General features: G+C 36.1%; 1 long non-coding RNA gene across 3 annotated transcripts in view; it reads right to left on the bottom strand.

Moving 5' to 3' along the window:
• Positions 1-518: 518 nt before the first annotated feature.
• Positions 519-22,244, bottom strand: part of LOC142852773 (uncharacterized) — a 61,471-nt gene continuing 39,745 nt past the window's right edge. Inside the window, exons 3-6 of one of the 3 annotated variants that reach the window (XR_012910989.1) lie at positions 19,513-19,668; positions 17,410-17,791; positions 8,226-8,324; positions 519-979 (exon numbers count right to left, since the gene is read on the bottom strand). This is a non-coding gene — a long non-coding RNA (uncharacterized LOC142852773). Of the gene's footprint in view, positions 980-8,225; positions 8,325-17,409; positions 17,792-19,045; positions 19,363-19,512; positions 19,669-22,244 lie in introns of those variants that run through there. The other 2 variants (XR_012910990.1, XR_012910991.1) reach the window with 2 other exon arrangements.

Here is a 22,244-nt window from a genome sequence, read left to right as displayed (position 1 = left end):
TGGAACTTATGTCCAGTACAGCAAATGGGGCCTCACTGTTCAGGGAGTCAAGAGCATTATCACTAACCATGGCAAGATCTTCTCAAGGAGTTCTAAGTGTTTTTATCAAGAACTACCAAGAACCCATTTTATTGTCTAAAGATTTAACTAAAAATTTCCCAAATACTGATCATCTGGCAACCTGAGGAATTTCAAACCCTGAAAGATGTATGAGCATATAAGTAATATTTTTAAATTGAAATTTAATTGCATCATTCCCCTTCCTCTTTTCTTCCCACATAAAACTCGTCTGAGACTGCAAACTGTAAGAGCTAAAGGAAAGAGGATCTGCTGTGAGACTGCATCTCCTAGAAAAGCCAGGAAAGTTCCATTCATGAAGTTTCAACATGGCTTCCTAGATAAGAACTGAACAAGAGACAATCTCGATATCCTGACATGAAGGAGGAAATCTGTCTCTCTCTCTCTCTCTCTCTCTCTCTCTCTCTCTCTCTCTCTCTCTCTCTCTCTCTGGAATCTCAAGTCTTCACTCTGATTTTTTTAACCTTAAAAAGTTTTACATTGTTCATTTCAATCAGACTTTTTGTTTTATCAAATGTCTCTAATCTATTAGAAATATTGCTGGGAATAAGCCAATTAGTGTTGCAGAGAAAGTAAGAGATAAAAGTACAGAGACTATGATGAAAGCAAACATTTTAAATAAAATAAAATATATTTAAAGTTTAAGAATGACTGATGACTCACTGAAGTCAGGGGCCGTCGTCTGTGACTGTGACCTAGTAAACTTCCACTTACAAATGATCAGCATCTTATATTTTACTACGGTTTATATATTCCTAGATGACAGTTCCACCAGGCTTTTATTTTCTCCAGTTCTCATCTAAACTCTGTTTCTGAACAGACAAGTTATTCCAAGTTCGGCCATTACATGCAGACATGGTTACTTCTCCATTGTTCTGATTCTTCCTGGTACCAGATGACTCTGGAACATGGTTGGAGAGAGAGAGAGAGAGAGAGAGAGAGAGAGAGAGAGAGAGAGAGAGAGAGAGAGAGAGAGAGAATCTAAATCACCCTTTATTTTTAATTCTTCCCAAATTGTCAACTTGATCCATGCTCACCCTTTCTGTGCTGTGCTTTCTGGAGTCACTTGAGGAGACTTTGAAGTGCTCAGCTAGGCCACAGCTGCCTGCCTTCCTTTTTCTTTGTGCAGTCAACACCTTTATCTGTGGACTGTGCAAGTCCAGATCTACACATGGCGAAATTCATCATTTAAGATATTCTAAGTGGATGAATAGTCACAAAAATAACTTCTGAATTTGCACTGAACAGAAGTTTTAGGAATTAATTATGGCCTTCCATTCTCCTTGTGCTGAAACAAAGAAGAGCTGGGTTTCTTGAATATTTAATTAATTTTTAGAGCCAATATATTAAATTAGATGGCCCATCATATTTATCTATTTATAATTATAAACTTACCAAACTTGGAAAGTCAAGGTAAGTGTGCCAACAGAATTTGCAAAAGTGTCTCCTGTCATATCCCATTTAAATATTGTTAAAAATTCTTCTTTCTTTTATATATAATTGCTAACAATTGCCATTTGACCTTGAGTATTGAGTATCAAACAGGAAGATACTTTCAAATCTGAAGAGTGAATAACATTAAATACATACTCTCGAATGGAAGGAAAGGATAAGAGTAGGAGAGTTCTTTCTCTGAAGCACCTACAGTGTTCGACATGCTGAAGTCCATTAGCGACCATCTTCCTACAGTCCATTTTCACTCTTGCATAAATAAATATTTTTGATTTTGGAAATATAAGCGACGGGCTGGATCCTGAGGTAGGATCTACCCTTGATCAGTAGTGATGAAATTTCCCAAAAGAAAATATTCAATGATGGAGGTGATAAACTAAAGCCTTTCTCAAACACAGGCACATTAACAGGACCAGGACAGACATTCAAGAACACTCACTTTTAAACTGGAAAGATAGAAGATAAGAGTGCATTGGAGACCCAAAATTTTAAAGGCACACAGTTTAATTTTTTTCAATCCACATTTACAGTTTCCTTTAAGCCTGTTTGCTGAAGTCTGATACTTCCTAGAGCTTTAAGCAACGAGAACTATAGAGAGTAAAAGTATCAGTTGGCAAACATATTCATGGTGCAGCTCATTTAAGCTTCTGATTTGACCATGAATGCAAAAAATGGCAACTGGAGGTTTTTCTCATGCAGATGCATTTGCTCCAAAGCCTAGAACTGACAGTTCTAGGGAAAAGGGAAATAAAGAATCATTTCCAGAAAAAACAAGAACAACCACCAGAACCAAATCTTTCTTCTTTATCCAATGAACTGGAGGTAAGTTACACATGATGGAAGAAATCAAGCATAAACACACATGCTCCTAAACACATCACAGTCTGAGATTTCTGCTCAGCATCAAAACATTTTCAATATGTATAAGTTCCTCCACTTTGCAGAGTAAATATGCTAATGATGTTGGTCTTAAGGATATTATGTAATAAAATACTCTAATTACTGAAATTTGCTGCTTTGAAACCATTTTTTTAGAAAATGGGTTGTTGCTTGCTCATTAAATTTATTGAATGTAATTCTAATGTTTCTGCATCCTGCAAATGGAAATTTGAAAATACTGAACAAAGTGACTAATAGATAAGGTTGTTGAACCAATTAACACAAGCCCACATTTGCAAAACAGATTTACCTGGAAAAACTCAGTGTATTTTTTACAAATGACTCAGGCGGGGGGGGGCTTTATTAAGACTCCAAGCTCTTTAAAACATTAATAAATTTCCAGCAATTTTCACACCAGCGTTTCTAAAGCATTAATATTTTGAAAGAGAAATATTACTGCAAATAGAAAGAATCCTTTCTTATAGCACACTATCACAGTGTTTGTCTGAAGTTGCCTAGAATACTCAGAGATTACCTCCTTTATGTGCTGCTGCCCTGACTGTGATCTGACTTTTTAGAAGGTTTCACCTGCTTTTCCTCAATAAAATAACTGCCATGACTGCTATGGTTACCTGTGCAATTTTCTCAGGAAGCTAAGGAGAACCTGCATGGCCTTTATAACAAATCCTGAAACAAAACACTGTGCCACTTACACTCTACACTTCCAGTCAACCATCTGTGAACCTGACCCGAAATAAAGGGAAGGGCTTAAGAACCCAGCTTTTGACAGGACAATGCCAATGCTGCATTACTTCTGGGATCCATTGATCTCACCATCTTAAAAAAAATGCGAAAAGTTATAAACTCTGATTCCAACTTAATTCCTTAACGTGAATATTACCTTCATTCCCTTTCTAGCATAAGTCTGTCTTTATTTCTCTTTGACGTTCTAAATATACCCTTTGATATATTAGATTATTATTCATGAAATAACCACCTCCACAGAGAGTAGTATATTCCTCTGTTCTATTGATACTGTATTTGGCCACGAAACTTTCTTGAAAGACCTCTCTAAAGAGATAAAACAGAGAGTCTCTCAAGGTTGACTTCTGATCTCCAGATGCAGGAGCATTAGCACAAACCATTGTACACACAAATTTACTCTCAACACAAAGGAATAAGGATGAATAGACTACATATGATTATGTGGTCTCCCTTAATCTTAACCTATACTTCTCTGCTCCTAGCTTGCACAAGTAATTCAAGGTACCTTAACGTAAAAACAAAATATATGACTCAACTACACTTACTAGTGAACAGAAGTCAACCTCAAGGGATAGCTTAGTGAATTTGCCCAATCAAGCCAAACCAGGACCAATCAAACTACACTGTGTCAATGTTAGTCTTGGAAAGCCCTGCAATTGGAAAAACACTCTGTGTGGCACTATTTTAGTCATAACTAACTGGTGTTCTTCGCTTTGCTTTGGTTAAACTACTCTGGGAGACGAAAGTTCTTGAGATTGTCAACTGATTTTGCAATTTCCCCAGACACAAACCGATTTCTCTGCACATGCAAATAATTAGCAGCTTCACTAAGCCAATGAACGAATGACTGAAGAAATGACGACAGGAAATGAGCAGGCTTCCATGACTATCTGTCAATGTCTACAATGAACTTGTAGCTGTCTTACAGCCCTATGAGTCAGAAGCCTTAAAAAGAGCTATAACTATGGGGGGGAAAACTCTTTTTGATTTTTCTAGAAAGCCCTGATTTAGTCATCCTGACCCAGAAAAGCTATTAATAGAAGCCCCTTTCTCTCTGCAAAGTGCCCCAGTTTAAACATGAAATTGTACTGTCAGTATGGTTATGCTTTGATGGAAAGTGGTTTTCTTCATAATGCTGGCTGTAGTTTTAAATTTAACAGTGGCCAGACCTTCAAGTAATAATAGGCAAAAATATCTTTTTTTATTCCCACTCTTTCTTTATTTGTATAAAACTCAATTTAAAAACAACCATACACACATATTTGAGAAAGAAAGTGCATTGAAGTTTGGTGAACAACATCTACACATGCATGTACTTCTCTGGTTAGAAAGAGGGGCAGTCCTTTGCCCTCCAAAGTTTTTCAGGTTGTTTTCCAGTCCATTGCCTACTTTCTACACGGCAGAAATGACTCTGATTTCTTTTAATTTTTATGTGTCTTTGTGTGCATGTGTGTGTGTTATGATTTCAGAGAAATTGCACTATATGATAAACTCTAGGGAGTATCTTTTTTAAAGTAATACTTCTATACTTACACGTGTTGCCAGGTACATAAGTAGCTCATGATTTTTCATTGCTGGGTGCATCATTTATGCTCAGAGGATAATTTGTCAACCCATTTTTCTGAGGATTTTTTATGGGTTGCATCTAGTTTGGGCTACAATAGACTAAAGGTGATATGACTATTTTAGTGCATATATTTTTGTTGCCTCAGAAGTTAGGTATATGTATTATATAAACATATGAATAAGAGTTAGGTATATCATATCATAATATCAACATATGAATAAAGTTACTAAAAAAAGTCACTACTCAACTCATCAGTATACTCATCATCTTACAGAAAGTCTGAACTGTAAACCCCACTTTTTTTCATTCTAACTAATACCTGGTCCTTACAGCCTTTTAATGTTCGATATTCTACAGAAAGAGCCAACAGAGAAAATGATCTTTTGAATATCTGTTACAACCAGAAGCATTTTTAAAAAATATCATCTGTTATGATTATTAAAACAATTTTATTAACCCAAATGACCAATAACATACTTTTTATTTTTTTAATTTCATTTACTTTTATTTCTATTGATGTTTTGCCTACATGTATGTTTCTACTGTGGAAAGTTCTAATGTATATGTGTTGCTCTTATTGGTTAATGAATAAAGAAGCTACTTTGGCCTGTGATGGGGCAGAATAGAGCTAGGCATAAAAACTAAACTAAATTTTGGGAGAAAGAAGGCAGAGTCAGGGAAAAGCCATGACTTGGTCAGTAGGCCACAAGCCCGATGGTAAAATATATAATAATAGATATGGATTAATTTAAGATATAAGAACTATCTAGTAATACGCTTAAACTATTGGCCAACCAGTATTGCAAATAATATAGTTTCTGAGTGATTGTTTCAGTTCCGGGCAGCCGGAAATGAACAAGCAGCCTCTTACTACATGTCTATGTGAGCGTGTCAAATCTTGGAGTTACAGACAGTTGTGAGCCACCCTGTGGGTGCTGGAAATTGAACCCAGGTCCTCTGGAAGAGCAGTCAGTGCTCTTAACGGTTAAGCCATCTTTCCAGTCCTGACATACTTTTATTTTCTTTAAGTTTTATAATGTATTTTAATACTTCAGAATAAATTTTGTTACACTATATATGAGCATCTGAAAAATAAAGAATGAATTAGCAAAACACACATAGACTCTCATTTCATTTATGTCACAAAAGTCTCTTCTAATTTTTTTGCAATTTCTAGTTGACAATCATTTCAAAAAAGACTTCAGAATTCCTTTCATTACCCAGTGGATTATACAGAAGCAAAATTTAAAAGTTAGTAAAAATTTTTTCTAAATAAAAAAGCCAATTCATAATCCTGAGACTCTGGGTATTTTGCTACTAGTTGCTTTAGTTCAATGAGTATTTCAAAATACTTTTTAAGGAAAGCTATATAATAAAAATTCTAAGTCAAAGACATGCAATGTTAATTTTGATAAATAGCAAGGAGATCACAGAAGATCATCCAAATCCTATTTAAACTTAAGTTATAAAATGCAGAGGTTGCTGAGTTGCAGCCTTAGCAATCTCTCACTCTTATTTTTAATAAGTGATATAGCTTTAGCGAACATGTTTAGCAAAGAATATGAGAATAAATCTTTTATGCTCTGTTAGACTAAAAGGGAATTAATACCTGAATTTCAGTATTTGTATTAACCAGCAAGGTAGCCAAGAAAGCTAAGGACACAAAGGTGATTTACCTGTAATCAGTTCAATGCCTTAGCTTGCTCAATTGAGCAAACCACATTATTCAGTGTTACAGCTGTGGCTGATTATTATCTGTAGCTGCGTCTCTGTAGTATAACTTTAGGGAAAGATATTCAAAGCCCACCATCAACCATCAATCACCTTATTAGCTGAAATTCATTATCTTGTCAGTCTAGCAGCCTCAGATAAAATACCTTTGATGAACGTTAATGAATCATAACCTTTTTGCTAAGAAAGCAATTGGAAACAATTTTATAGCAAATAGAAGATAAATTTAACATTTACTCATTAAATCTACTTACCAATGTCATTGTCTTCTAGATTTACATTTAAATGACTAATAAAGTATTTACTTGGTCTTACCATTCAAAATTAGTATTTTTACAAGGCCTTTACTGGAACAAATATAAATATGTAAATATGTATAAAATCATTGTTATTTTAATTTGATTGACATGAAAGGGTCAATGAAGTCATTTGCAAATAGCCAAACATTAAGATCTCCACATCATCTCAATTCTACAAGGGCCAGATCCCTTTTAAAAATCCATTAAAGTTTCAGAAAAATAATTTTGGTATTAAAGTATTTGATAACATGAAAGATATATAACTAATAAGGCAATGTCCATAAAATGACAAATAAACTCACACTAAACTATAACTGCTGAATCCAGTCTGAAATGCTGGAATTCCCGCTGAAAATGCTGGAAGGTTTTTGAAACACCAACACCAACCCCCAGTGATATACATCCTCCTCCAGGAAGGCACAAAGTGTCTTATTGTATGGATATGTGAATTGTATAAAGGATGTCTCTCTTGCTACTTCCGCAGGTATTTTTTCCTCACTTCGTTTTAAATGATACTGGATGATTGGTTCTAAAGAAGAAACAAATGTATGTTTCCATTTCTAAGAATGTGAATTTCTTATTATGTTTTTATTTTAATTCCCTAGCTAACATATCATATGGGCATGCATTTATCCCCCTGTTGATTGTCCACTAGAGCTTATCATCTCTGAGAATATGGCTTTAATGATGTGAAATCATTGCATTGCTACATCTCCTATATTCCGTATGCTTTCTTAATTGTCCCCATTCTAGAATCTGGATTCACATCAATTGCCACTGGCATCAATCAGCAGCCAATGTCATTTGTTACTTCCTATTATCATTGTATTTTGTCTCTATCATTGACACTATTAATTTAATGTATGAATCCATTCCCTTGAGATTTTTGCCTTATTATAACTTTTATTCTTTGAGAATTATATGTGTGTGTGTGTATGAATATGGGGGTGAATAAAAATGACCCCCCAAAGGCCATCTCACACATCCCCCTTCTCAGTTCACATCTGTAGTATGAAGCAGTGGGCTGTGTTCCCGCCCAGCTCCCGCAAGGCTAGCTTTATATCCAAAATAACAACACACAAATTGGATTCTTTTAAACACTGCCTAACCAATTATCTCTATCCTCTTATTGGCTAATTTTCCCATCTTGATTAACCCATTTCTAATAATGTGTGTAGCACCACGAGGCGGTAGCGTACCAGGAGGATTCTAGCCTGTGTCCATCTTGGAGAGGAGAGCTATGGCGTCTGTCTCACTGTCTTCTTTCTCCCAGCATTCTGTTCTGTCTTTCCCACCTACCTATGTTCTAACCTATCAGGCCAAGCCGTTTTCTTTATTAATTAACCAATGAAAGCAACAGATAGATAGTAGACCCACCTACATCACACATCTTTGGAAAGAGGAATATTTCACTAAGTCCACTTTATAATGCTCATGTGGATAGGGTTACTCACCATCATGTGAGAATTCTACCAGTAGGCACGCCATCAGAGAATGATGCTTCCTTCCTGGCAGGTAGCCACAGCTGTTGTGAATTCGTGAGTTCAAGAGCCCTGAGATGTCAGGAAGACAGCAATCCACAGTAAATGACTTTTGTTTATTTAATTTAGGATTTTCTTTCCAATAAATACCAATTTATGACTTTGGTCTTATTCTTACAGTATTTCATTAAAGGCAATGAAGTATAATTTGTTATATCAAATATTAACCTTAATTTCAGAAGATGCCTTACATGAACATTAATGTTAACTGAGTGATTCAGACCAATTCTTCAGAATGCTAAAGGAATGTTAATTTAAAAATATTTCTAAGAGTAACAATTACTAAGTGGACATTTACTAGTGTAAAGTCTGGCAGAAAAAAGCCAAGATTTTATCTGTGTGGGAAGAGCCTCATTCAATCAACAAGATAAATAGCTAAAAGTGACTGAATCCTATACATATACATACATATACATATATATATATATATATATATATACACACATGTGGGAAGGATCTATGAAGGAGGCCCCAGTCACAAGACCCACAGTGATCTCTGTCTGATAATAAGCAATAGCTAAGGTAGAAAGGTATGGAACTTTGACCATAAATGCACCAGGACTGAACTCTGCCAAGAAATATCAGAGCTTAGATGAATACTTCATGTGCCCGAGAAGGGTTCATCTCAGTCAATGCTTTGATCTCAGCTTTGCAAGATCATGACTAAGAGATAGAAAACTTAGACTCAGTTCTGATTCATGAAAACCATATGATACTAAATTTGTTTTGCATATCATGAAAAATAAAGACAGATAAGGCTGGCAGGCAAGCCTATTTTCTATTTTTCCATTTTTTCCTTAGTTCTGATACAGCTGCACTCTGGTGATGATACAGAAGCAGAGAAAAAATATAAAAATATATTCACCTGGAATCTGAAGTGTTTAGCTGTGATGCTAATTAATTCCCTCTCCTAAACTCACAAATTCAGAATAGATTTAGAGCAGATATTAGTTGCAGTTAAGGCTGCTCTCCCTCCAAACTGGACTCAAGCTTTCAATAATTTGGATGATCAGGAACTCTCGACCTTCGAAGTGGCAGGAGGGGAAATTCTGTGCTTCAGTGGATCCACATTCCAGTGCAGGATGTGGCAAACCATGGCCTTTAGCCACGTCCAGTTTATCCTAAATTGTATGAATAATTCTATCCAAATACAACCACAGTCTCCAATTTTGCTATTTCTGACTATTTCAGCTCTACAATGGCTATTTATGAAGTCAATAGTATTAGCTAAAATACTTAAAATATGTTCTATCTAGCTGTGTTCTTTACATAAAATGTTTTTTAACATGACCTGAATCACACTTCTGGGTTATCACACTTTGACTCTTTGGGACCTATTTTGTAACTGTATACATTATTCACAACTGAAAGCAATAGCCAGAATCTGCTTCCTGTTGAAATAAGAATAAGAGTGTCTATCAGTTCTATGCCGACACTGTAAATGAAGGTGGCTAGCAGAATTCTGTCTATTTGCATTCTTTCAGTGGTTAGACAGATGCCTATAAACGTTCCTTTTGTATTTCTTGTTGAGTTGATTTGTATCTTCTCAGTTTTCTTCTTAATAGCTAAATAATACAATTATCAAGATCAGGCTTATAATTGTGTAAAGACCATGACTTTGCATTACTTTGGAAGAAATCTTGAGTTAGCATTCTCAGACCAAGCAATCACTACTTAAGGTCACAAGCTAGCAATGTCATTCTTACATTCAGACTGAATAATAAACTCTGTTGGACTATTTCAGGACATTTAGCTTCGTTTGCAATTTATCCACAGTTTCACACTGAATGATCAGATCTTAGCAAGGAACCATCAACAAATTTACAGAGTCTAATGTTTTGAGACACATGAAGCACTATTTCTTCGTACATGAACAATATTGATGCATGTGAAACCGCCTCACATTTGTGGCCTAAAATCTTAGTTCCCTTTAAATATATTGCATGTGGCTTCCACCCATGTCTGTCTTATGCTTGTGCTCTTCAGTCTAGTTTTGAAGGAAGCTTCTGTGTTTCCTTTAGCTCAGTGAAAGTTAAATTGTGTTCTTCAAGTTATACTCACTCAATGATCAGACACACTTCCAAAAGATTCACTTTTTGCTCTGTATATTTAAAGAAAATTTTTTCTTTGCATCCCATAAATATCAATTACTTTGTGATAAAAGAAATGGCTTTCTGAAATAGATGATAGCTATGCATGCATGCATACATACATACATACACACACAAAAGAGAATTGATATTTCCTTCTGAACACACAGCAATGGAGTTGCTATCTCACTTACCCTTATCTATGAGCCAAAACCTCCTGTGGTAATCGTGACAGAGAAATAGACACAGTGAAGGCAGCAGCAGTTAATTAAATTGCAGTTGGGGTGTTTTGCATTTTAGCACCATGCCAGGCCCTTACGTAGGAAAGCTGTAAAGTGTCTCTGGTGTACTAGCTTATTCATTTTATGCCTTTGCTGGCATAAGGCTTGCTTGCAGTTGATATGTAATTAAATAATGATTGGTGGTTTTTAAAAAGGCTATTTCAGATGTCATTACATCTTAATGTAATGCTGAATGAAGAAGCATGGGGAATGATAGAGATCAAGACTCATTTAATCTTGCTTTACTTTATTACCAGATTCAAAGGGATATTTTAAGTGAGAAAAAGGTCCTCATTTTACCTTACCATAAAGATTCAGTCTCAAGTCAAACACCTTCCCTCTTTACTAAGAGAAGAAAAATAATCTTTCTTCTCTACTAAGAACTAAAATCTGTTATTAATAATATATGAGAAATTAAACTTTAAAGCTGTGTGTAAGGTTGAAGCAAATAGGTTTCAACTGTACAATTTATGGGGGTTTGTATTTATTTATTTTTATTCTCTGACATATTACATCCCGACTACAATTTCCCCTCCCTCAAGTCCCCCAGTCTCCCCTCCCTACCTCTCTTCTCCCCCAGATCCACCATCCCTACACTTCAGCTCAGGAAAGAGAAGGCCTCCCACAGATATCCATGAAACATGGCACAACATACTACAATGAGACCAGGCACACACCATCACATCAATACTGAACGAGGTAACACAGTAGGGTAACAGGGTCCCACAAGAAGGCAAAAGACTCAGAGATTGCCTCTGTTCCCACTGTTATGATCCCACAAGAACACCAAGATATTCATACATAACATGTGTGTAGAGGACCTTGGTCAACTCCTCTGCATATTGATCTCTGTGAGCTCCCATGAGTCCTGGTCAGTTGATTCTGTGGACTCTGTTCTCATGGTGTCCCTGTCTTCTTTGGTCCTTCCTTCCCCTCCTCTTCAGGACTCCCCAAGCTCCACCTAATATTTGGCTGTGGGACTACAATTTATGTTTAGTGAAAAAATACTCAAAAATTTGATCTAATTTTCATATCTATGCCTAAATATTTATGTGAAGTTTTATTTATTTTTAAAGAGTTATAGATTTTGGTTTTGCTATTTGTTGAGACCAAATCCAAGGACTTGATGTGCACTAGCAAGTGTTTTTGTACTGAGGTAAAACCTCAGTCTTCCCTCACTCGCCCCCTTCTTTTTTCATTTTCTTTTCTTTTTTTTTTCTTTTGAGACATTTCAGTAAGTTTAACAGGTTGGCCTTTAATTAATTCAAACAGGCCTTAAACTCGTGGACATCCTGCTTATCCTCCCAAGAATCTTGGCTAACATTGCTGCACCATGAGGCCTCACTTTGCAATGTATTTGATGAGACTGCTAGTAATGAGAAGTTAAATTGCAGCTCTGTGAGATCATAATTTACCATAGGGTCCTAGATTGGGCTGAAGAAGGACTCTTAAAAAAATCCCAAACTAACTCAGAATTGAATACAATAGAGAGTTCTTTACTTACGGGTAGACTCACAGATCACAATCCTCTGCTGGAAAAGGGAACAGCAACTGAATCCCACAGCCAGAAGAGACTGGATGTGCACTTTATATTGGCAATATATAGTATAAGAGGCTATGCCCCAGTGGACTGGTAACTTAAAGGCTACTGGCAGTAGAAATTCCTATAGCACTTGGCATGAGCAGAGTCCTGTTTATCTGGTTTTTCTCATGCCTAAGCCTTAGCAATAGACTATGTGTTTTAGCTGTATAGAAGCACTTGCAGGTTTGATGTCTTGAATTGCTCAGATCCCCAACAATGGAAGTATACAAATGTCTCATAATATTTGCAATTCACCTACTGAATTTTAATTACCTCCTTATGAAAAGATTTATGCTTGCTCCTAAGTACAGAAGTTAATGCCTCCCATGATTACATTCCATCTAGGATGACTGGGACTCTAATAAATCTCTGAGACTACTTTAAATCAATGTAATTTATTGAAGTAAGACAAGCATTTCAGCTATTGTGATACTGATATCCAAAACTTTCCCTGTGCAGCTTATTGATAAAATATATGCTTCTGAGTATAAAGTATGTCATTGCATTTCACAAATATTAAAATATACTATGCATATAACAATGTCCAGGTAAAGATTTTATAAAGCATATACATACTCATTTTGGTTCTCTCCCTCAACCTCAGTGAGTAACATTAAAAATATCATTTGAAAACCCTAAACCTAAAAAGATAACTAGAGATATATCCACAAGTATCACACCCATACACATGCCAAAGTGGGCAAGAAAACTCCCATGAAGTCTCAACCCTATACAAAGAAGTACAGAGGGCTAAGGAATGCTGAGAACCAAGAAATCCTCTTCTCCAGGGAAGAACACACAGACTGGCTATGCACTACCAAATGGTTAGCCCTGAAAACATACATACAAACATCATTATACAGACTAAACAAGTTATTCGCAAGAATGTCAATCTATATGCAATTAAATATATATTAAATCACTGCACCCATTAAATATGTATGTGTATGCAATTATAGTTAATGAAAAAGAGGCTATTAATTAAATTGATTCTGACATCACCTTGAATCTGAGAGTAATAAAGGGAAAGATGGTCAAAACACTCTTGTTCTGAAAGGCTGTATGTGCTGGGTAGCAGCTCCTTCTCCTGTGAAAGGATGACTGTAAGCTAGGATGTCTCTCTGAATGTCACCTACTGCTGGTGTGATGATAAAGGCAGGACAAAACACATCCTTCCATTTTTCTCTTTTTAATTTTGTTGTTGATGGAGATTCCTGGTTGTACTCCTGAGTTCATTTATAGCTATTTATAGACGGTGATGGAGCCTGGGGTCTCCTACTGAGCTGTCTTGCTAATGGTAATAAATAATGTTTCTTTAGTAATTTAGGAAAGAGGCTCACGTTCATAATTTCTCTCAGACTTGTTTTTGCTGTCTCAGCCTGGATGATTGTCTTTATGTCTCAAAGCCATCTGAATTTAAATGTAAAAATAAATGACTCAGGGCCAAGAACAAGAGTTGGTTAAGGATTAAATTCCCCCTAATTATCTCCAGCTTCTAGCAGAAACCTTTGTGTTTCCTGGTTTTTCCAACTCATTATTTCTCCTCCAGAAACTGTACTTTGCTTTATTTTTTTAATCTTAACTTTGAGCAACCACCTTTCTCAGCAAGCATTCTTTAATAATGGACTTTTATTGAATAGTTAATATATCACAGCAGGATTTTATAGAGACGACTACTAAAACTTAAAATATACTCAATTTTGTATCCTTTTACTCAAAATCTATCCACCGTGCAAAGAATCTCTCATCGATAGATAGATCTTACCTGGTCTCCCTCTCATAACTTTCTGACCTTTTTTTCTCCCTTTTCTCAATAGCTTCCAGTGAGAGCTTCATCTCAACTTGTCAAGGAGAGCAATATACATGCACATAGCCAGTGATATTTTCACTAAAAGTAACAATGGTGATTCTCTACCTGTTTAGATAAAAAAACAGCATTTGCAGAAGAGGATTCTTTGTCCAGGTAAGTACCTCAATCCACAATGTATCTTTATCCAAGAGGTAACCTCCAACCTTGAACATGTCAAAATGATGGGTGAAAAATGCGTTGGTTGGAAAGAAAATCTTGCACAAGCAATAGCTCTCAGTACACAATAGGGACACTTGAGAAGTTGCTGTTTCTCGAAATCTGGACTTTTCTTAGGTATCCCCCGTGTTTAGATCTTCAGAAACCTTCTCTTCTTCACCAAATCTTGGGTGGTTCTGAAAAGGACACAATTCGAGTGTTCTGACACCCATTTCTTTCTTTTATTTACAGGTTCCATCTGAGAATAATGACTTTGTTTATAAGAACTATGATTTCTATCTAAAAAGGTAATTCAGTTATCTTTCTAAAGACTGAAAAGTTTGAATTTACAGATCAAAATAAACTCAGTTGCTGCAAGAGGAAGCATCATATTTCCACGAAGAATTTTATGATCCCAAATCCAGGCTCGAATAAAGGATGTCTTGTCTTGAAGGGTAAAGAATGTGGTGTATTTAAGCACAGAAGAGGAGTAGGATCTTCTACAAACAAAAGCTTCAGGTGTGGAAATGGTCCACAAAGCTAGATATCCTAGAACTCAGAAATTCAAATCCTCAGGGAACTGAGAAGCTGCAGTTGTTACTGTAAATACAGGATCCTCATGCCTGTGGGGATCTTTCTGGTCAGAGTTAATTGCTAGCTACTTTAGATTGCTAGGCTGCTTACTGATGTGATTATCACCACAGAATCATTAAATCATCTCAAGTCCTCCGTGGTTTTCCCATCACAAGGAAATGTATAGATATTATTATTAAAACCAACAAATTTGTGAACTCTTTAATATGTACACTAACATTTACTAACAGCCTGGGTAGAATTCAGCTGTTTGCAAGATCTTGTAAAGCAGAAAAAAAATAGTCAAATTTTTCCTGCTACATTTTGTAACTCAAACCACCACAAAACATCTAATATGACACCTATCTTTCAAGCCAATACTATATAATAGAGTATTTATTTCTTATCTAAATCAAAGAAGTATATGACACATGGCGACATCACACTTGTCTCTTGTGATAATAAATTATATGTGGTCAAACAGTACTAAAGCCTGGCAGGAATGCACAGTTTAAGGGCCTGCTTTCTCTACTAGATAGAAAAACCAATAAAACCCCATGAAAAAGTGGTGATCCCAGAGAAAGAGACATAGATAGGAACCTAAGTCTCAGATATTGTTCTACCACGGAGCACTGCATATTATATAGGAGATTTGTGCAAAAGAATGAAGACAAAGGGCAAATTATAATACATGGTATTTAGATATGATTGTATAACTTGTGCAATACTGAAGTATTCCTCCAATTTTCATGTGGCCTCTGTTTCTCTATGAATGACTTTTCTTAGAGTAGTAAGAATAGAGTTGACATAAGGGTAGAATCTTGGTAGATACTTCTGAGGTGAGGGTCCTATAAACCCAACCACTGTGCATTTCCTCCTGAAATGCAAGTTAGAACCCTAATCCCTAAGGATGATGGTGAGAGTTGGGAGTCTTTGAGAGGTGATTAGGCCACTAAATTAGTACCCATAGAAAACAGACTACAGACATTTTTATCGTTCTGTTAAGTGAATATACAAGAAGCAATTACAGCCTTCAAAACTATGAGAAATATTCTGTTGTGTACAAATAATCGAAGCTTGAAAGCATTATTTTAACAGCCTAGATTTAGACTCAAAATGTGTTTTTAATTGCAGCTGAATCCTATAAGAGAGTGGTAGCTAATTAAGTTCAGAGGTTAAAGAAATTAAATATGAATGAATGAAGTGGATTGACTAAATTATCTTTAGGAATGAAGATATTATGGATGGAAAGTGAATGTTCAGCAGTGGAGAATGCTTACTCTTCTCCCATAGTTCGGGAGTTCAATTTCTAGCACCTTTGCTGGAAGACTCACAATTGCCAGTGACTTTTGCTCCATAAAATCTCTGATATCCTCTTCCAGCTTCTTCAGGAATATGTGAACACACACATACACACACACACACACACATAGACAGAGAGAGAGACCAAACAAATACATAATAAAATCAATATTTTTATAAAAACACATGTGTTGATACTGAATTTGACACATTATAGATGTAGACTAATAAAGAATGGATGACTCTCTAGAGAAAAGAAAGAGCAAAAGTGTGCAAATTCCATTAGCCAACGTAAGCTTAAAATAGAAGATAAAAAAATCAAACATATTTTTCCTTGCTAAAATACAATTATTTCATCTTCGATGAAAAGTTTCTTTCTTTTAATAGTGCCCTAGGTGAGTTTGTACGTGCTTTTATTAAGTATTATGTGAAAAACAAGTTTTCTTGTGCAATTTCCATACATACTTCCTTTGGTTGAGTCTTTTCTCTCTACCTCTCCTTTGTCCCCTCTTCCTACCTCTTATTCTCTTGTACTTGAAGCTTCAAAACAATCCCACACCAGTTAAGAATTATGGATAATAAAAGGGGTTATTTATTTAAGGGAAAAAACTGACAGATGACTATCTGAAACAACAGTCCTCTAGTTGTAAACAGGAAACAGAGAGTCTAGCCACCAGAGTGGGAGCTGGAAGCAAAAGAAGGAGTGCCCGGTTCTTTCTGCTTTTTAAAAGTATAAGGGACCACACCCCAGTGGGCTGGTGTCATAAAGGCTATTGGCTGAAGGAGCAGAAGGAGCTCCTGCAGCATCTACCCTTCTATCCCATATGGTATCTTCCACGTCCATGTCACATGTATTCTGTTAGCATCTTTATCCTCTCCTTTAAAGCCTCTTGTACCACCAGGATTTTATGAGCCTTTCCCTGCATCCTGGTTTCTACACATGATTCAATATGAATAAACATATGTAAAATTATAAGCTAAGAGTCACATTCTTATGTAACTGTGTTTGACTTTCTAAGCCTTGGATATCTCACTAAATACAATATTATCCATCCATTAATTTTCCTACAAATTTTATTTTTCTTTAAGACTTGAATGATACTCTATGTTTATATCTTGGTAGACTTTTAGGTTACATCATTTCCTCTTATTATTAAAAAAAAGCAACAGTAAACACAATATACAGGTATCTCGGTGGTTGGAGGCTTCTGATTGTTTGCCCTGGAGTGAGCAGTGATATAGTTGGGTTGGAGAGCAATTTTACCTTAAGATCCTGTGAAGATCCACACTGATTTCCATACTGGCTGTACCAGGTTTTCTCCCATTTTCTGGACCATCTGTTCACTCAGTTTATAATTGTTTGGGTTGTGTAGAAGCTTTAATTTTGTATAGCCTTATTTGTCAATTTTTGAGGCTATTTGCTGTGCTAATGAAGTTCTAAACAGAAAATTCTTGCCTATCCTGATATAAAGTGTTCATCTGTAGGCTACTCTGCAAGTTTTGAGCAGTAGTTATATCTATAAGAAATATTGTTCAATCATATGATAGAGATATATTATTGGATTATCAGAAAAATGTTAAATTATTTTCTGTGGAAATTGAAATGTTTCGCAAATCCAGTTCTAGCATTTCAAACTGCACAATACCTAGAAGAGAAGTGAGAAAAGGTATTTTATGATGAGAAAGTATGTTTAAACAGTAGGAGGACCATTTGACATATACTGTAATTAGGATATATCAAAATTGAAAGCTTTGACTTTTAAAATACACTTTAAATAAATAAAAGGAGGTAAAATACAACTCAAAGTTAATGTTTTCAAACCATGCATTTGATTGTGTCCCCAAATTTTGTAAAGAAATCTTAGAAACTAGTAATAGTAGGGTGGCCAGATGAAAGTTCAGCAAATGATTTTATCAACCCTGATCACAGAAAAAAAAATGGCAAAAAGTAAAAGCATTAGAAGTTATCCAACATCATCAATTCTTAGGCTAATGCTTACAAACATAGCAAAACATCACTCCACACCTTAGAAACATATGTTTAGGAAGGGACACATAGAAAGAACAACTAAACTTTCATAAAGCAGCTGGACAGGAATGGTGGCATACATCTTTAATCCCAGCATTCAGGAGGTAAAGGCAAGCAGAACTCCACAAGTTCAAGGGCAGCCTGGTCTACAAAGTGAGTTCCATGACAGTCAGGGTAACACAGAGAAACTCTGTCTCAAAAAGTAGAACAAAATAAAAATTCCATAAAGCTTAAAGTCTTCACGATCTTTGCGCTTTGTTTCCAACAGCCAATCAACTCTGTAATTAGGTAACTGGCTTCACTTAAAGAGCAGAGATTTCTCTACAAAGCATCTCTAGTGGTTTTTAAGAAGAAAGCAGCAAAGACTGGTAAGGTGGTAAATTCCTAGGGAGGCAGAGGCAGTACGATCACGAGTTCAAAGCCAGTCTGGGCCACATAATGAAATGTAGGCTGTATTAGTTATTTTTCTGTTGTTGGGATAAAACTCCATAACCAAAAGCAGCTTATGAAAGGAGTTTCTTTTGGCTTACTGTTCCAGAGAGATGAATTTATTATGATGAGAATTCATCCTGGTGAGGAAACAGCAATAATCAGCAAGCATGGCCAGCAGAAGCAGGAAGTTGAGAGCTTACATCTTCAAATGGAACCACAAGGCAGAAAAAGCAGACTTGAAGCAAGGAGAGGCTATAGCATCCCCAAATGTGCCACCAGCGATGTACTTCCTTCACCTTTGCTGAACAACACAAACCCCTCTAAGGAGCGCCTCCCGCTGAGAACCGATAAGTCAAATATCCCAGCTGATGGGAGTGTTTCTCATTCAAATCACCACATAGGCAAATACTACTTCATTAATTCCAATTTATTTCTTTGGGAAATGGAGGTTCTTTTAAGCTGCTGTCCACAGCTTGAAATGCAGGAAGGACAGAGAGACAGGAAGAAAGAAAGAAGAGTGAGGAAAGACAAAAAAAAAAAGAGAGAGAGAGAGAGAGACCTAATTTAAACCCAGGGGCCTGGAGAAAGAGCTAATTGGGTCCACTGGGATTTCCAAAACTGTGACTGGGAAGAATTCAAACACAACAGGCAGATTTGTGCTTTTAATCCTACCTAACTTCCGACTGTGGTGCTGTATCCAGAAACACTCCACGTCAGGTTCTCCATATTTTCATTTAACTTTTAGACAGCCGATCTCTGAGTTATGGATTATATGATATGTATTTTATTTCATAAAAAGACTGTACAAGTATTAAGTCACATGCTTAAGAAAACAGAAATGAGGGGTCTTTATTTTATTGCACATTGAGTCAAAATGTATGAAGTCAAATCAAAAGATTCATATACCTGGTTTGTATCAAATGAACGCTTCTGCCTGAGCTGAATCTGGCACAAGCTGTTCGGGCAGTTACATAACCCTGCATTTGCTCTGCCTACATATGTGCCTGCTGGAGCTTACTGCCGGCGCTGCAGAATTTAGACGAGGAATTTGCACAGTCAGTCCTGGAAAGAGAAAGAGAGCAGCAGGTTCAGTTCCTAGTAACGACCTAGGTCACAGGGGTGGGCAGGGCATCCAGGGGTCACAGAAACACAGAAACAAGTAGGATCGCTGCCAGATGCCTCAAACAAAACCTGGAGCCAAGCAGCCATCAGGATCTCCAAGGTGTCCACTGGGACACAAGTCAACGCTTTCTGGGGAGAGCAAATCCTCCGGGTTGTTCCAGGAAACTTTCATTAGTAACCACCCCAGCCAAGTCCTGCTCTGCAACATCATAAAAATGCTGTCCTGACAACATATGCCTGGGCTTACTGTGCCTCTTTCTAGTCTTGTTTTCCTTGTTTCTAATGATTATTGTCTGTCAATGAGCTCAGTGATGTAGATAATTGTGAAGCCTCATTGCCTCTTACCTCAACCAGATAATTGCAAACCTTGTAGAATCGTGCCTTACTTACGGCTACACCTCTCTCCTGACTATGTTGGTAATGTACCACAGATTAAATGATTGGTAAATTATTTGCTGACTACATTTCCTTCTCTCCTAAATTTAGAGAGCTCGTTCTGTGTTAACAGCATTAAAAAGACCATTTTGGTCCTGCTGTAGTCTCACTATGTGTCTGACAAATGACTTAATTTTTTTTTTAACTTCATATGGCCACATCCACAAGATGTAATGCCTGAATGTAGAGACTGGAACAAAGTTTTATCTGATAGACACAAGCTTGAAATAGACCTTTTAGAATAATAAAATACATCTGCATTCATTTTCAGGATAATTATATTCTAGGTTTATAACCTTACAATTTAGAAATATTCAATTCAAGGCATATAAAATTCACTTACATGTTGTCAGATAACTAAATTTCCGGAAGTTGAAAAATAATTTTGTGACAAAATAGAGTTTTGTCAAATAAACAAAAATAAATTATTATCCATCAAAGGCTTAAACTTATATTTATATTAAAAGAGGAAAAATGAATTAGGGACATCAATAGCTCATACAAATTCCATATAAAGAAAACACTGACGGGGAAAAAACATAAAAAATATAAAGTGATTGCAAAATGAACTCAATTTCAAGTTACAATTTGTGAGGAAATAAAATTGATCTAACTACACTCTACTTTCTAAAATACTGCTCTAATCACTAAAAACATTTGGTAGATTAAAAATGAGAGAAGAAATACTAACAAAAATGATATGTGGCACGAAATCACGAGAAAGTAAAGAATGTCTTCATGGTACTTATCAGTAGACATCACTCCTTTCAGAACCTAATGAAGAACCACTCTTTCCCAAAGAACAGGTATTATATTAATACATATGCATATATAGACATGCGTACGTATATGTCCATGGATTGGAAGAGAGAATAACAGTACTGGTTGGATTTTGCATTATCTCAAGAACAGTCACATTCCTAGACACACAAAGCAGCTGACAGCGGCATTTGTTCTATGATTAAATCCAGTTTTATCTAAGAACAGTGAGAATTTTCCAGGGCAGACTTTGATTATTGGTCTTGGAACTGAGAAAAGGCATGAATAATTTCCCAGCTAACAATCAGCCTCAAGATAGATAAGTATAAAGTGACTCAGCAAAGGAATAAAACATCCTAAACTTTAATTTCTACAGAGAAGCTTTCCCTGCCAAGATTCAGCCCAGAAACAGACACTCCTAATGTCCCCCATCAAGGATTGATGGGCCACCTGGGACCTGAGGGAACAAGTCAAAGAGCTTTAACAATTCTACCACAGCCAAAAAAAAAAAGAAAGAAAGAAAGAAAGAAAGAAAGAAAGAAAGAAAGAAAGAAAGAAAGAAAGAAAGATTCTGAAAGCATCAGCAACCATGCTTACCCTGGTCAAAAGAAACAAAAGACACAATGAGAAACAACAACAAAAACACAAAACATTGGTGCAGCCCAAATGTACTCCCAGAACAAGTCAAATTTATTTTATAGTAGATAAAGGAAGCCAAACACACTGACTGTAGATACAACCCTTAATATAAATGTACATTCTGAAGCTTTATTGAGGAAGTCATCATCAACAGTAAAGGTACACAAGCCTGTACCATCCATTCTAAAAACTGGCACTGTTGTCAAATCATGTGACTGGGGGACACTCGATATCTTGAAAGGAAGTTGAAACAAAGGCAATGAGTGATGGTTTTCTAATGTCACAGGGTTAATGCAACATCGTATGGAGAATGGTAGCATTCCCACTAGAGTGGAAACATCTGGCATCCATAAATCAAGGCCAGGGTACCATGACAAGTGGATCACGACGGAATTATAGGAATTTAAAAAATACACACACTAAAATTTAAAGCATCCTAAGAAGAGAAATACATCATGAGCCCACAACGTATTTTTTTTTCTTCCAGAGGACGTGCATTTTTTGCTCTATCAAGATGCCAGTATAAAAATGCATGTGGTTATTAAATTGTGTTTATAAGTTCTTCTAATACCCAATAAAGATGGCTTAAAACTGTGCTAGAGTAACACTGCCTATACATATAAATGATTTAATTATTTTCTAAATATAAGTGGTGACACAGATACTAAAACAGAAGTAAAATA

This window comes from Microtus pennsylvanicus, chromosome 6 (genome assembly GCF_037038515.1).
Source record: "Microtus pennsylvanicus isolate mMicPen1 chromosome 6, mMicPen1.hap1, whole genome shotgun sequence".
In the NCBI taxonomy this organism is placed as follows: domain Eukaryota; kingdom Metazoa; phylum Chordata; class Mammalia; order Rodentia; family Cricetidae; genus Microtus; species Microtus pennsylvanicus.
This window is presented reverse-complemented; position numbering and strand designations above follow the sequence as displayed.